Below are 17130 nucleotides of genomic sequence, written 5' to 3'. Positions count from 1 at the left end.
AAGCACTTTCTGTGATGTCGCTCAGACGTCCGACTGTGGCATTTCTTTTCAAGCCCTTTTTGTGATGTCGCTCAGACGTCCAACTGTGGCATTTCTTTTCAAGCCCTTTCTGCGATGTCGCTTAGATGTCCGATTGTGGCATTTCTTTTCAAGCCCTTTCTGCGATGTCGCTCCGACGTCCGACTATGGTATTTCTTTTACAAGCCCTTTCTGTGATGTCGCTCAGACGTCCGACTGTGGCACTTCTTTTACAAGCCCTTTATGTGGTGTCACTTAGACGCCCGACTGTGGCACGAACTTTATTTGTTTGCCTTTCGAGGCGTCACTCCAGACACCCGATCGGTTTTCAGTTATTTGTTTTATTTATCAAGTCATGCAAAATATTATTATTGGGATGAGCATCATTATTTTTTTCATGACGCATTCATGCATACATTTATTATATCTTTTGTCTGAACTGTCTTGCGAGTACTTTCAAAGTACTCACTTGGCTTGTTGATTTGGCCAGATGTTGATGAAGGCGATCTCATGGATGAAGAGTTCTATAGCGAGTCCGACGCCTAGAGGAGTCCCAGTCAGTCCCGTGCGATCCTATCTTGGTCTTTCTTTCATATCCGCTTCTGCCACCCCCGAATAAATTCATCGAGCCTCACCTCGACGCTCGATGAGCTGCCAGTTAGGAGCCAAGTTATCCACCACCACTTTTTATCTCGAGCTAGTAGCATGTCACCACACCCCTGTACCATAACCGCCCTTATGTAAGATATTGGCGAGTTTGTAATAAATTGTTGAGCAGCCTCAGCTCAATCCTGTAATATAATTATGCTACTGGTCTTCTGTTTATCAAGTATTTGTCTACCAGTGAGGATAACTCTTCCTATACTGGGAACTAAAGATCGGTTTTCTCAATAAGCATTTTTTTGAAAAAGTCGGTCGTGACAAGAGTACTTTCATGAGTGGAAAAATGAGATGCTTATGATTTTTTAGTCAATATCATTTGAACAAGTACATTGCTAGCCCTTGTGCACCTCATGTTGATCCTATGCATCCTACCCTTGTTGAGTTAATTGACATGATTTGCAATCTTAGAACTGTTGAACTTATCACTAGAGGCTTGCCTAGAAACTTGATTGGATGTTTGCCTACTCTTAAGTGTGCCTACACCATATGGAAATTTCTTGAGGAATGTTTTCCAAATTATTCCTTGAAAAATCTAGATGAAATTCTCCATAAGTCTATTGCCTTGAGTGAGATGAATTCCAGTGATCCTATGTTTGGTGATTGTCTATTTGAGCTTACAAACCTTATGCGTGCCAAAGGAGATGTTGGAATTATTAGTGATATTATTTCTGAAGCTATTAAAATTCATAAGCAAGATCATTGTCAAACTCACTCTAACGAATCACCCTCTCTAGGATTTGATCCAACACTTGATGATGTTGAACATGGATACTATGATGAGGATGATGATAGTGACTTTGATCTTGATGATGCAATGAGACACTTTGGTCTTATGGCAAATCTTCGGGGATATATGGCAGGAGGAAAGGAATGGGTTCTTGATAGTGGATGTACCGATCACATGACCGGAGATAAAGATATGTTTTGTGAGCTTGCTGAAAACGATGGTCCTCGAAAGTATGTCACTTTCGGTGACAACTCAAAGGGTAAGGTGGTTGGCCTCAGTAAGGTGGCCATATCACATGATAGCTCCATACAAAATGTCATGCTCGTTGAATCTCTTGGCTACAACTTACTTTCAGTATCTAGACTTGCTGATTTCGGTTTCAGTGTCCAATTTACTGAAGTAGATTGCTAAGTGTTTCGTAGAGATAATCATAAAATGGTCTTTACCGGTGTATGTAGAGGTGATCTATACATTGTTGGTTTCACTAAAAAGGCTCAACCTAGAACTTGATTTATTGCTAAATCTTCTAAAGGTTGGTTATGGCGTAGACGATTAGGTCATGTTGGCAAGCGAAACCTTGACAAGCTTATTAAAGGAAATCATATCATTTGTGTTAACGATGGCATATTTGATAAGGATAGACTTTGCAGCGCTTGTCAGGTAGGTAAACAGGTTGGAGGGAGGCATCCCGTGAAGAACATCATGACCACAAGGAGGCCACTCAAGCTACTTCACATGGATCTTTTTGGTCCCAACTCCTACAAAAGTCTCGGTGGAAATTCTTTTGGTCTAGTTATAGTTGATGATTTTTCAAGATTTATGTGGGTGTTCTTTCTCGATGATAAATCACAGGTTCAAAAGATCTTCAAAAACTTCGCTAGGAAGGCCCAAAATCAATTTGAAGTGAAGATCAAGAAGGTTTGCAGCGACAATGGAACGGAGTTCAAGAACGCAAATGTGGACACCTTTCTTGATGAAGAAGGAATTTCACATGAGTTCTCTGCTACGTATACACCTCAACAAAATGGAGTTGTTGAGAGGAAGAACCGGATGCTCATTGAAATGGCGACAACGATGCTTGATGAGTACAAGACGCCGAAGCATTTTTGGGCGGAAGCGGTTGAGACAGCTTGTCATGCAACAAATCGCTTGTATCTTCACAAGCTACTCGGCAAGACGACATACGAGCTTCTCACTGGTAACAAACCCCAAGTTGGATACTTTTGAGTATTCGGCTCAAAGTGCTACATTCTTGATAAGCATCGCCGTTCTAAACTTGCTCCCAAGTCTCATGAAGGTTTCCTACTTGTTTATGGCTCAAACTCTCATACATACCGTGTCTACAACAATTTCACCCGAAAGGTTGAAGAAATGGTAGATGTGAAGTTTGATGAATCTAATGGCTCGCAAGTTGAGCAATTGCCAATTGATGTAGGAGACAAATACCCCTCGGAAGCAATCCAAGACATGTCTATTGGCAAAATTCATCCAACGGAGGTGAAGGATAGTACCTCGTCCGTCCAAGTGGAAGCTTCTACCTCACGACAATGTGAACCAAGAGTTAATATTGAAGCATCCACAAGTGGGACACACCAAGATGAATGAAACGAGGAAGTGCACCAAGACGAACGTCAAAAACCTCCTTCTCCACCACGACAAGAGAACGACAACGCCAACAATGAAGAAGGCCAAGAAGAAGAACAAGATGAAGAAGATGTTCAACCAAGACCCAAGCAAAAGCTTTCACGAGTTCGAGCAAGAATTGCTAAAGACCATCCCGTCGAGCAAATCTACAAAGATATCCAAACCGGGAGAATCACTCGCTGTGAAACTCGTTTAGCTAACTTTTGTGAACACTATTCATTTATCTCTAGCATTGAACCTATGAAGGTAGAAGAAGCATTGGAAGATCCGGATTGAATAAATGCTATGCATGAAGAGCTACACAACTTGGAGAGAAATATAGTTTGGACATTGGTTGAGAAGCCTGACAACAACGACAACATCATCGGTACCAAATGGGTGTTTTGCAACAAGCAAGATGAAGATGGACGAGTAGTTCGCAACAAAGCACGTCTCGTCGCCCAAGGCTACACACAAGTCGAAGGTATGGACTATGGTGAGACATATGCCCCCGTTGCTAGACTTGAGTCCATTCGCATCTTACTTGCCTATGCTAATCACCATGATATCACCTTGTACCAAATGGACATTAAAAGTGCTTTTCTAAATGGTGAAATAGAGCAGGAAGTTTATGTTAAACAACCTCCCGGTTTTGTTAATCCCAAGAAATCTAATCATGTTTACAAACTTCACAAAGCTCTTTATGGTCTTAAACAAGCTCCTAGAGCGTGTTATAAATGCTTGACCAAGTTCCTTATTGAAAAAGGCTTTGAAATTGGAAAAATAGATTCTACTCTTTTTACTAAAAGGGTCAATGGAGAACTATTTGTATGCCAAATTTATGTCGATGATATTATATTTGGTTCTACTAACCCTCATTTTAGTGAAAAGTTTGGGAACCTAATGTTGGAGAAGTTTGAGATGTCTATGATGAGTGAACTCAAATTCTTTCGTGGTTTGCAAATCAAGCAAACTAAGGAAGGTACATTTGTCTCTCAAACGAAGTACACCAAGGACTTACTCAAGAAGTTCAATATGCGAGAATGCAAAGGTATGACTACACCCATGCCTACTAGTGGACATCTTGATTTGACCAAAGATGGTGAACCAGTTGATCAAAAAGTTTATCGCTCTATGATTGGTTCATTGTTATATCTTTGTGCTTCACGTGCCGATATCATGCTAAGTGTGTGAATGTGTGCACGATATCAAGCTGCTCCTAAAGAATGTCATCTTAAGGCCGTGAAAAGGATAGTGAGATACTTAATCTATACACCAAATTTTGGCATTTGGTATCCAAAGAGGGCCTCTTTCGATCTTGTTGGCTACTCCGACTCGGACTATGCCGGTGATAAGGTTGATAGAAAGTCCACTTTGGGTACTTGTCGATTTCTTGGTAGATCAGTTGTATCTTGGTCTTCCAAGAAACAAAACTCGGTATCCTTATCCACCGCCAAAGCGGAATATATTGCTGCTGGTTCATGTTGTGCTCAATTACTTTGGATGACCCAAATTCTTAAAGATTATGGGATATATGTGAAACATGTTCCATGACTTTGTGACAATGAAAGTGCTATCAAGATTGCTCATAATCTTGTGCAACACTCTCGAACTAAGCATATAGAAGTTCGTCATCATTTCATTCGAGATCACGTTGCTAAGGGTGACATTAATCTTAAGCATGTTTGCACCGAAAAGCAATTAGCGGATATATTCACTAAACCACTTGATGAGAAAGTGTTTTGCAGGTTAAGAGGTGAATTGAACATCATCAATGCTTCAAACTTGGACTAGGAACTCCATTGGATACATGCAAGACATGAGCTTATGACTAATCCTTGATACTTCTCTTATGATGATAATCTTATGTCTTGGATATATTTGCACCTTGCATGTTATCTAACCCATGTAGGTACTTGGATGAATCTAAATCTATGAGATCACAACTAACTCACATCTTGAGCAATCTCTATATCACTAATTCTCTACACAATGGTAGATGAAGGCAAGGAAGCACGAAACCATTCAAACATATCCCCTGACAAATTTATTGTTTGAACTTAATGATTGTCATTTTGGATACACAAGTGCTTTTCCTTGCAAGAAATAACCCATGTAGGTAGATGAACTCAAATTCCAAGTGGTGCTCCCAACTCTTGATGAGCCACATCAACCTTGAGCAACCCACACAAGTTCAACTATATGATCACGATCACCACCACCACCCAAGGTATGTTATTCCATCTTAGAGAAGCTTTACTCCAATTCATGAGTCAAAGCAACTCGACAAGATGAGAATACATCAAGATGCTTAAATGAAAAATGGTAACCCCATTTTGAGCTTAAACGCTGAGTATGACCTATGATCAAGTGATCTCACTTGACTCCTAAGTCAATATACTCTAACATAGGTGACTTTGTCGCCAACCATCTCTAGATGAAGTTTTCTTGTGTTCTTTTTTGTGGTCTTGCATTTGTCTCATGCGTATTTGTTTCCCCTTTCAAAAAAACTTCATCTAGATTTCTCTTCTCTTCTATTCTGTTCTGCATTCCCTGCATCCAATTCATTGCAAATCTTTCAGTTAATTCCCTTGCAAATCCTTGTGAGATCTTACTTGTCTAGTGAGCTGAGGTGACAAGTGTTTTCTCTGCGATGAACTCGGTCTCACCGGTTTGATGCTTTCGGTCCAACTGAATCCTTTCGGTGCAACCGAATCATATCACTCGGTGCCACCAATTTCACTACTGGAAAAACATTTTGCCATTTATTCATGCATTACTTTTGATCCAGCTCCACTCAATGAATCTTGTCCTCTACAAGCATCACATTTACCTTAATGCCTTGTGCTGTGAACTCAAGGAACAAAGCCATTCACGAATAATTCCAGAAGACCCTTCTTGGAAATTGATGACAAATGGGGAGAGACAGATCACATCAACGCTTAATCATATCTCTAGGGGGAAAGAATACTCCATCCCTAGGGGGAGAGAATACTCAAGGAGAGAGTAATCTTCAAGGATCCCAGATGCTTGGTGTTCAAGAGGAGATATGCCACATGTCTTCTTGAGGGGAAAGACATGTTCATATGTGCTTATTTGCATTAACTCTGTTCATTTGTTTCTTTGAGCTCTGATTTTCTGTTCCCTATCTTCTCCCAGTATCCCATGCTAGATTCAGGGGGAGCAACACATCTAAGGGAAAGAAATTCTTTAAATTCATTGCACATCTTTACCTTTGGGGACATGTCTATATCAAATGTGGTACTTAGTACTCACTCTACATGTCATCCCAGTCTTGGTACTCTTGTGGTTTCTTTTGTTTGCTCTGGCCAGCAAGTGTATCTGTGTTATCTAACCTTATTTTCACAGGCTCATTCCATCCTAAGCCAACTAAATACCACAAGGTAAGTATATGCATCACAATCATGCGTATGAGGAATTCTTGCTGATGTACATACTGTTTGCAAAAAGGACTCATGAGCATGAAGGTACATTTCCCATATTCACATCTTTTGCTCTGATGCACATTGCCAAGATACATGTAACACATTGCCTACTCTGTCATGGTTATGCTCTCACATGCTCCTATATTCCATATTCACATGATTGCATACATGTAGGGGGGCCTATGCATGTTACATGTCTTTCCAAAGCTTTACTTGCTATTCTTTATATCTTTATATAAAGCTTTGATGTATGTTGTCATCAATTACCAAAAAGGGGGAGATTTAAAGCACAAGTGCTCCCTGGGTGATTTTGGTAATTAATGTCAATATATCTCTTGTTGGACTAACACTTTTACCTAGTATGTTTCAGACAAGTTCAACAATGGAGTGGCATGGACTAAAGGATGTGGAACCTCTTAAAGATGCTAAGGACAAAGGATTGGCTCAAGCTCCAAGAACAAGGCTCTACATTTTCTATTTTAGTGATCCAAGATCACATTGAGTCTATAGGAAAAGCCAATACTATCAAGGAGGGATGAGGTGTTGCTTTATGGCTTGCTTGCTCAAAATGCTTAGTGATATGCTCCAAAGCCCTCAACTACTTTCTCACATCCACATATGTCCTACACCAAAAAGTCTAACTCGGTCCCACCGATTATTTCTATCCGGCGCCACCGAGTTCACATGTCATAGCCACTGCCACAACCCCTAGGCAAATCGGTCTCACCGATAGGGATCTCGGTCTCACCGATATGGGATTGTAATGCCTCTGTGTCTGTCCATTACCAAAATCGGTCTCACCGAGTTTGAGCAATCGGTACTACCGAGATTACAATGCAAACTCTCTTGTTAGCTTATTAGGAAAATCGGTCTCACCGAGTTTGTGTAATCGGTCAAACCGAGTTTGCCTGACTAACTCTCTGGTTTGCTTATTACCAAAATCGGTCTCACCGAGTTTGTGTAATCGGTCTCACCGAGATTACGTTATGCACTAACCCTAATCATATTGGTCCTACCGAGTTGCATGTCGGTCCCATCAAAAATCCTAACGGTCACTAGATTTGCTGAATCGGTCTGACCGAGTTTATCAATTCGGTCCCATCGAGTTTGGCAAGTTGTGTGTAACGGTTATATTTTGTGTGGAGGCTATATATACCCCTATACCTCCTCTTCATTCATGGAGATAGCCATCAGAATGAACCTACACTTCCGACTTGCAATTTCTGAGAGAGAACCACCTACACTTGTGTTGAGGCCAAGATATTCCATTCCTACCATATGAATCCTGATCTCTAGCCTTCCCCAAGTTGCTTTCCACTCAAATCTTCTTTCCACCAAATCCAAATCCTGTGAGAGAGAGTTGAGTGTTGGGGAGACTATCATTTGAAGCACAAGAGCAAGGAGTTCATCATCAACACACCATTTGTTACTTCTTGGAGAGTGGTGTCTCCTAGATTGGCTAGGTGTCACTTGGGATCCTCCGACAAGATTGTGGAGTTGAACCAAGGAGTTTGTAAGGGCAAGGAGATTGCCTACTTCGTGAAGATCTAGTACTAGTGAGGCAAGTCCTTCATGGGCGACTACCATGGTGGTATAGACAAGGTTGCTTCTTCATGGACCCTTCGTGGGTGGAGCCCTCCGTGGACTTGCGCAACCATTACCCTTTGTGGGTTGAAGTCTCCATCAACGTGGATGTATGGTAGCACCACCTATCAGAACCACGACAAAAACATCCGTGTCTCCAATTGCGTTTGAATCCTCCAATCCCTCCCTTTACATTCTTGCAAGTTGCATGCTTTACTTTTGGCTGCTCATATACTCTTTGCATGCTTGCTTGTTATGTATTGTGAGTGTTAAACTTGTGCCTAAACTCCACTCCAACTTAAACAAGTTAAAAACTTCAACTTTTGGTACTTGGTGTCTAATCACCCGCCCTCTAGACACCTCTTCTCGATCCTTTCACCTTCGCCTTAGCATCCAGCTCGGCTCTTTCCACCTTCAGCTTTTGCTCCAGCGTCTTTAGTCGGCCGCGTTCAACAGCCAGCTCGGCGTCGCGGTCCCTGAGAGCGCTCTCCCGAGCCTTCATCTCCTCCTCCTTCACCTGGCGGCCGCGAGCTTCTTTGGCGAGCTCATCACGCAGACCCTGCAGCTTGCTCTCCAAGGCCTTGCACCGGTCCTGGGTGACCGTGGCATCCTTCTGCACCGCATCACGGGCGGGTGCCACCTGGGTGGCCACTTGCTTCTCCTCCTCGGAAGTTGCCGCAGCCCGACTCAGCACCGCTCGGGCGGAGGTGTCGGAGTGAACCCAACCAAAGATCAGCTCCAGGCGCCCCGCCACCAGGTGGGGATTGGCGCCCTGGAGGTCTTCTCACAGCCGTCCTAGCCCAGCAAGGGCGTGGTCCAAGAGGGCGTAGGAGGTAGAGGAGTCCGGAACCAGTGGTGCAGGAGGAGAAGGCGGTAGCGTGATCACGGCTTGGGAGACTGGGAGCTCCCAAGCCTTCTCCACCTCAGCAACGGCATCAGCCACCGGCATCTCCAGAGTCAGCGAGGCCACGGGGGCTGGCACCTCGTCAGAATGCTCCTCCAGGCCTCGCGAGGACGACCAGGCAGGGGAGGTGCGGGCTCCACTGCCTCCCCTTCCCACGGGCAAGGGCGCAGTTGTGGCAGATGAGCCTGCCCCAGGCGGAGCCGGCATGTTCCCCTTCTGCTTCTTCTTTGCAAATGGTGACCTAACCAAGTGATGGAGAACATCAAGCCTCGGCAGCAAAAACAAGAACAAGACGGGGTTCGAGCACTCACTGTTCAATTGTGGCGTATTCTGGCGGTCTCTTGCCGAGCTTAAAGCCGTGAGCCTTTTGGTCCGGGGCACAGCCTCAAGAGGTCTAGAGGCAGAAGAGGGCACACCAGAAGGGCTAGAGGCGGCTTCAGGCTGTGCCTGGGCCGGGGTAGCCCCTCGGGAGAACAGCCCCGACCTATCTTTCTTGGGATCACGGGCGGGTCCTCTCCCTCTCGCCTGGTGATGGCCTCGTTGTCGTCCGGCAGGGTGCGGAGGATGCTGGCCCTGCGCCGGGGAGAAGTCTCCCCCGTCCCCTCAGCGGTCGCCTCCGAGTCGCGCTCCTTGTGACACTCCAAAAATTTTGTTGTTTTTGTTTGCAGCAAAAGCCTTGCTTGGTTTGAAGAAGGTCATTTAAACCCTTCTTAAAAAACCTCTCTTCTGAGTTTTTCTTCTCAAAAGCATTTCTTGGATTTAATTTCTTCAAAAAGAAACCTTTTTGGTTTTGGGCTCTTCTTTGGTTTTGATCCATTCTTGTTTTTACCATGCCTCTTGGGTAAAATTCTCCCAAAAATCCCTCCTTCCACTTTAGGGCAATCCAAACATTCTGTCCCAACAAGTCAAATCCATTTTTGGATTTTTATCCTTTTGTTTTTCTCGTCAAAACAATTCTGCCATTATTTCTAAGCCTAGATGCTCTACAAAGGAAGTGCCTAATTTCCTTTGAGTTTTGATCTCAAACCAACTCCTCTGGATAGTCCTTAGTACCCACAACCTAGAATCATCAAGATCCACTCTTCTTCTTTTCAAATTTTCAAATTTCAGTCTCTGCAAGTCTGGACCAGATTTGTTAAATTTGGTGAAATTCATATCTCCTCTTCTCCAAAAATTCCACCAAAATTCAGGCAGCTCCCAGATGCAATGAGGGGCCACCCCACCATAAATCAGCTCAAGGGGAACCTCCCACATACCAGAATCATTCTGTCGAACACCTGGCCAGCACTGTTACTATGCATTTTCAGAAAAATTCAGAGTTTCAGAAAGTTCAGTGTCATTTCTTCGTCAGTGTTCAGTCACCTGTCAACTGTGCGCCTGGCGCGTTGCACACGGCCCCTCCTCCCTGTACGGAGCGCCGCACGCGCACTTGGCTGATTCATGGCGTCGGTGGCACCCTGGCCCGCCTGCGTCGGTGTCTTCCGCGGCGGCAGAACCTCCCGTGGCGGCCGACAGGGGGCACCCTGCGGCACAACACCGTTCGGCACCGCCCAAGCCACCTGGGAGCTACGCGTGGCCGTCTCCCTTGCCAGCGCACGCCTGCAGCACCGTCACCGTGGCCTGGCACGTTCAGGGCGCGCTCTCTACCGCCGACGTGCCGTACGGCCATTCGTTGGGGACAGGCCGTAACCGCCCCTGCCTTGCTGAGTTAGGCACCAGGACGGAATCAATACTCTGTCTAGACGATGCTCGAGCCCCTAAACCAACCGTCCAGCCACAGCGCCACCATAATCGCTCGCCGGACTTATCCTGTTCATGGTAACCGCCTCGGGCCGGCTATAAATAGCGCCTCCGAGCTCGCTCTCGACCCTGCACATCTCCACCACCTCACCAGACCCCGCCCAGCCACTGGAAGAGCCTCGAGGGGCCCTTCTTCCTCAACTCTGGCCACCTTCGTCCGCTTCGGGCTCCGGCAGCGTTCTCTCTGGTGAGAGCTCCTCCACCGCCCTAGACTTGCCCATAGCCTCATGACACCTCTAGGAGACTAACCCCCACTCCGATTTGACCCCAGCAGCTCTCTCCGACGAGGCCCACGACTACCCGAACCACCGTTCGCCGGAGCAAGGGCCACTGTTGATGTGGTGCTCGCCGGCGACCACCACCACCACCCACCGACGCGTAAGGACACATTGAACACGGAGGTACCACCCGATCCCCCTGCCTTGCCGTGAATCGCCGTCGGCGACCACCGCAGCTCTCGGGCGCCAAAGAGCCCCGTCTCCCTCGTTTGAATATTCAAACCTGACGGGTGGGACCCGTCCGTCAGCCTCTTTGTTCTTTTTTTCGAACCATTTTCTGAAAGCGTATTCTGGCAAATGCGCTTTCTAATCCGAATCGTTTTCTGGACTTTTCTGCTCAGCCCCCTAAGAGTTTTCTGTTTCATTACAGAAAGGTCCCTGAATTAAAACCCTTATAACTTTTAAACAGAGAAGGATTTTTGTTTGATTCTTTTTCTGTCCTCGTTAAAATTTTATCTAGTTTTTATCAGATTTATTTGAGAAATATTTGGAATACTTTTGTGCACCTCGCGGTATTTACGTTACGTACGTATTTTTCTTATACCATAGATACCAGAGGAGGTGACGGAGCTGCGAACTTCACCCAGTTAGACTCCGACAACTCCGAACCAGGCAAGCATGTTTGAACTTTTGATATGATGAGTGGTTGTTGCATGTTTGCATTTTAGTATGTTCATGGCATGTTTATGAGCATTTCGTATAATGTCATATTTCATGCAGAGATAAGGCAAGTGAGTTTCGGAAATCCATATGTTGTTGGATATAAGTTTGCATGGCCATGTGATGGCATGAGAATCGGTAAGATGGCAGTGTTGTGGCATGCCAGACTTACGCCAGACTATTTGACTTCAGTGTCAACGTGAATCAAGTCACATTCCCATTCATTTCCTTTTCGGTACTACCACATGTTTTCCACAAGGAATATGGCTTAGTAAGTTGCAAACCACCTTCCTGGTACACACCAAATAGAGAGGCCGGGATGAGGGTTCCATGGCCCTGGATTAAAGCCCGTCATCCGGTCAGGGGGCATGGGTGTTTCCGGTTGGGACCGAGAGGGGGACACCCCTTAGAGCGCGCGTACAGAAATTTGATCCCATGCTATTCGAGGTTGTGACCTCCCCGTCTCAAAGTTTTTCTTGGACGTTGTCAAGGGTGATTCCTGGCATCGTGAGGTGGAATGGGTGTGTACTGGTTAGATGTGTTTCTACCGAAATACCGTAAACGGAACTAGTCATTCGTGACTACGGAAATCCGTTGGCTGTGGGCAGTTAGTACAAACTCTGCAGAGTCAAAAATCCCTTGAACCATCTTGTACATGTCCAAGTACTGTGATCATCTTATCTCGTCAAATGTCAGTCTCAGTGACAAACTCCGGTGAACCACATGAGTGTTATGTCCAGTTAACAGTTTATTCTTGTGGATGGACTAACCTGTTATTTATTTTTGATATAAGCCCTTTCTGTGATGTCGCTCAGACGTCCGACTGTGGCACACCTATTATTTACTTGTGATAGAAGCCCTTTCTGTGATGTCGCTCAGACGTCCGACTGTGGCACACCTGTTATCTACTTTTGATATAAGACCTTTCTGTGATGTCACTCAGACGTCCAACTGTGGCACACCTGTTATTTACTTTTGATATAAGCCATTTCTGTGATGTCACTCAGACGTCCGACTGTGGTGTCACACCCTAGCTAGTTCATGCATTAGAGTGTTGCATCATGTCTATCCTTTCATCAGAAACTTGAAATGGGGATGTCAGAACCCCCAGCCCCCTCTGAAACCAACTAGGGTTTACTAAAAACTTTTTCAATGAACCTGAAATGCCCTTCTAAAATGTCCATCATTTTTGTCTTGGTTCAGAACCTCTGCCAAAAGTGTTGCACAATTTTCTAGGCCATCTTAGGGTCTTTGAATTAAATGATAAGTATTTGAATTTGGGCATTTAAAATTATATAAAATATTTCAAATGCTCAAATATTCCTAAACTGAAATGTTTCATGTTGGAAATAATCCAACTATGGACCAGAAGCAGTTTGGTGATTTTAGGAGTTGCCTAGGTATTTTTAATAATTCAACAAAGTTGCAGAGAAATAGAAAAAAATAGAAAGTAAAACTTACCTGGCGCCTGCAACCCGGCCCACCTGCCGGCCCAGCCCAGCGTCGCGCCATCGAGCTGCTTGCCCGGCCAGGCAGGCAGGCAGGTGCTCGACGGCGAGCACCGCATGGGTGCCACGCACCTGCTCACCGCCTCGCCGCTCCACTCGCCCGGCTAACGCTGTGGATCGACCCCTCTCTCTTCCCCGAACCCCCTAGACGTCCCCTCTCCTCTCCATCTCCTCCCCCTCGCGCTCCCCAGCCATGGCCGACGCCAACGCCGCCGCTCCATTGCCATAGCCGCGCTCCCCGCCGCCCGTGCATCGTCTCGTCGTGTCCAGGAGCTCCGCCGCCGTCCACTTCGTCGAGCTACCCGAGCCCCGTGTGCTCGCAAGGCCCGAGTCCACCGCACCAACCTCGCCCGAGTCCGTCGTCGCCGGAGATCCCCTTCAACACCGTCGCCGCATCAGCTCGTCCCCGACCCCGCCGGTGGCCTCTATGGGTGCTCTGTGAGCCTAGCTACCCCTCCTACCCTTCCTCTCTCGCCCCCGAGCCGTGTAGCCACCGCACGAAGATCACCCACACGCACCACCGTGGATCTCGTCGCCAACGTGCTCCCGGCCATCCTCCGGCCAGCTCACGGTGTCCAACGCACTCACCACGTTACGTTGAGTCCAATCGTGCACTCCCCGCACCTCACCGCACACCCTAGCTCCGAGTTCGCCTTCACCCGAACTCCGGTGACCGCCTAGGTCGTCGCCGGCGCCAACTCCGGCCACCCCGACCTCAACTCGCTCCACCAAGAGCTGCGGTTCATTCCCAGCTCCACGTAGATGCCTTCCGCGCCCCATTTGGTGGCCGGAACGGCCAAAACCACTTCCGCCGCCGCGTCGGGCTCGCCGACGGCTAAACACCGGTGCAGCCGTTTTGACTTTGACCACGGGTGGGCCCCGGTTGACTCTGTTGAGTCAATGACAGGTGGGGCCCCCTTCTGCTAATTATCCAGATTAGTTTAAACTAAATTAAATTAGTTAATTAGCCACTGACACCCTGGACCCACGCGTCAGGTTTGACCTGGACCGGGTCTGTTGACTTGCTGAGGTCAGCATGACCTCATGCTGACGCAGTAAACCTTTTTCTAGAATTCAAATAAATCTAAAATGATTTATAAATTCCAGAAAATAACCCAAACTTTATAAATTCATATAAATTCAACCGTAGCTCCAAATCAAACAAATTATATATGAAAAATGATCAGAAAAATCCAATCTATCCATCTGTACTAGTTTCATGCATGTTTAAACAAACTAACTTGAGGTTTAGTGCAGAACAAGATAAAACACTTTAAAGGGCCATTTATGAGTTTGAAATTTGAATCTTTGGTTCAAATTGATTCAAACCCATCTGGTTTTAGTTGCATTAGCCCAACACACTCATATTGCCATGTTTCATGCATGCATCATATTGTCGCACATTGTTTGGTGATGGTTGTGTATCGGTGTTCTTTGCGGCAGGTTCTGCCTCCGAGGAGTACTGTGATTACCCTAGCGAAGAACGGTATCCGTGCGTCGATCCATCAGGCAAGCAACCAACCATTTGATCATATCGATAAAATCCCATGTTCTCGCTCTTGCTCTCTTTTACTGCATTAAGACAACGCGTTTCAAACCGCTGTGTGCTACGGTAGTTGAACCCATTTCCTCTGCATGACCTGTCATTGCCACAGTAGTTAGATGAAACCCACTAGCATGTGTAGGAATTGATTGAGCCATATGTATGTGTTGTTCCTACCTTGCTATGCCTGCTATGCTTAGAGTCGTGTCAGGTCTGGTTCATCTGGGTGATGGGCTAGAGTGAAATGATCATGTCGGTAATGAGAGTGATGTGGTGAACACGATTTGGTAAAGGTATCGATGAGAGACCATGTAGGAGTACATGGTGGGTTGTTTCATTGAAGCCGACCTTAAGAACTGAGATTTGTATGTGTGATTTAAGATTTAGCTACTACCATGCATTGGGCCCTGAAATATGACCACGCTCGACTTCTTATTCACCCTAGTCCTCTGTCCAGGAGTTGCAAGTAGTTTCTGGTGTTTGTAGCTTGCTGGAGGCCGTGGACAGCAATGACCGCGGGGTGGGCTGTGATGTGGTAGGTACGTGGCACGGTGTACCGAATACCCGTTAGGTATCTCGGGAACCCTGTACACATCGTTCGGGGCCGTATGGGAAACCTCGGCTGGACTCCCTGCGGATGGAACCTGGATAGGCGATAAACCTGGACTAGAGACTTAGGTGTTTAGGTAGGTCGTGGTCTACACCCACGTCGGCTTTCGCTTAAAGTCTGCCGAGCACATGTCGTGTGCAGACGCTAAGTGGTGGAAACATGTATGAAGAAGTACACCCCTGCAGGGTTAACATGATCTATTCGAATAGTCGCGTCCGCAGTAAAGGACTACTTGGTTGCTTATACAGTTCATAGACAAGTGAATGGATACTACTAAAAATCTCAAGATAAGCGTGAGTGCCGAGGATGGCTCTTCCGTAGGATGACGGAGGTGGATCCGCGGTGGTGTATTGAAGTGGTGAGTAGTGGACTCGTGTGCGCAAAACCATTTCAAGTTGGAGTCTCATAGGATAGCTTAGCCAAGAGTCAAAGCTGGCTTGCTGCAATAACTCCACCAACCCTTCTTGATAGTGTGCATGTATGTAGGATCTGACGTAAGTCTTGCTGGGTACCTTTGTACTCATGTTGCTATAATTTACATTTTACAGAAGACGCTGCAACCCCTTCTGATGGGTTCTTTGTAGACGTTGACATCGATGAGTAGACTGAGGCCCAGGTGGTAATCCTGAGCTTGTGAAGGTCCACGTAGTATAGCTAGGCTTTCCAAGCCTCTTTTATTTTACTAGTTTTCTGTACTCAGACAAGTTACTTCCGCTGCTGGTTTGTATGACTGTATGACTTGAATGTGGGTCATGTGACCCGTACTTGTATGTATGTTATGTATGGCTCTCTGAGCCTTTAAATAAAGTACTTGTGTCATAGAGTCATGTTGTGATGCCTTGTTGTATTTGCACATATCGAGCATATTGTGCGTATGATTGAAATGCTTGGTATGTGTGGGATCTGACTATCTAGTTGTTTATCTTTAGTAGCCTCTCTTACCGGGAAATGTCTCCTAGTGTTTCCATTGAGCCATGGTAGCTTGCTACTGCTTCGAAACACTTAGGCTGGCCGGCATGTGTCCTTCTTCATTCCTGTGTCTGTCCCTTCGGGGAAATGTCACGCATTGAGTACCGGAGCCTTGTTAGCCCGCTACAGCCCGGTTTACCGGAGTCCTGCTAGCCCAGTGCTACAGCCCGGACCCACTTGCTGATGACCGACACGTTCGATGCTGGGTCATGGATGCCTGTCCCTGTAAGTCTGTGCCACTTTGGGTTTACGACTAGTCATGTCAGCCCGGGCTCCTTATCATATGGACGCTAGCGACATCATCATATACGTGAGCCAAAAGGCGCAAACGGTCCCGGGCAAAGGTAAGGCGACACCCGTGGGAATACCGTGCATGAGGCCGCAAAGTGATATGAGGTGTTACAGGCTAGATCGATGTGACATTGAGTCGGGGTCCTGACAGCATTGGTATCAGAGCGGGACTGCCTGTAGGTTCTCCAAGCCAAACTGGTCGATGTTGAGTCTATAAATGCTTTAGTTATATGTAGGGGAATTGATTGTGGGATGGTACGTAAGGCTCTTTTTTACTTCTTTACCTCATGGCATTCTGATCTGAGTCAGTCCATTCTTCTACCGGGGCTTAAGGATTAGGATCTTCTCTCTCTATCAGGTTCACGTGTTACGAATCAGTAGTACCTTATAGGTTTCATGACTACAAGCCTAGTTCAGTTCTACTACCTTGTTATGCTGATAAGTTGAACCCAGAACCTTGATATGATATTGTTGAGTGTCTATGCAATTTTTTGATAAATGTCTCA

The sequence above is a fragment of the Triticum aestivum genome, chromosome 4B (genome assembly GCF_018294505.1).
Source record: "Triticum aestivum cultivar Chinese Spring chromosome 4B, IWGSC CS RefSeq v2.1, whole genome shotgun sequence".
Classification (NCBI taxonomy): domain Eukaryota; kingdom Viridiplantae; phylum Streptophyta; class Magnoliopsida; order Poales; family Poaceae; genus Triticum; species Triticum aestivum.
This window is presented reverse-complemented; position numbering follows the sequence as displayed.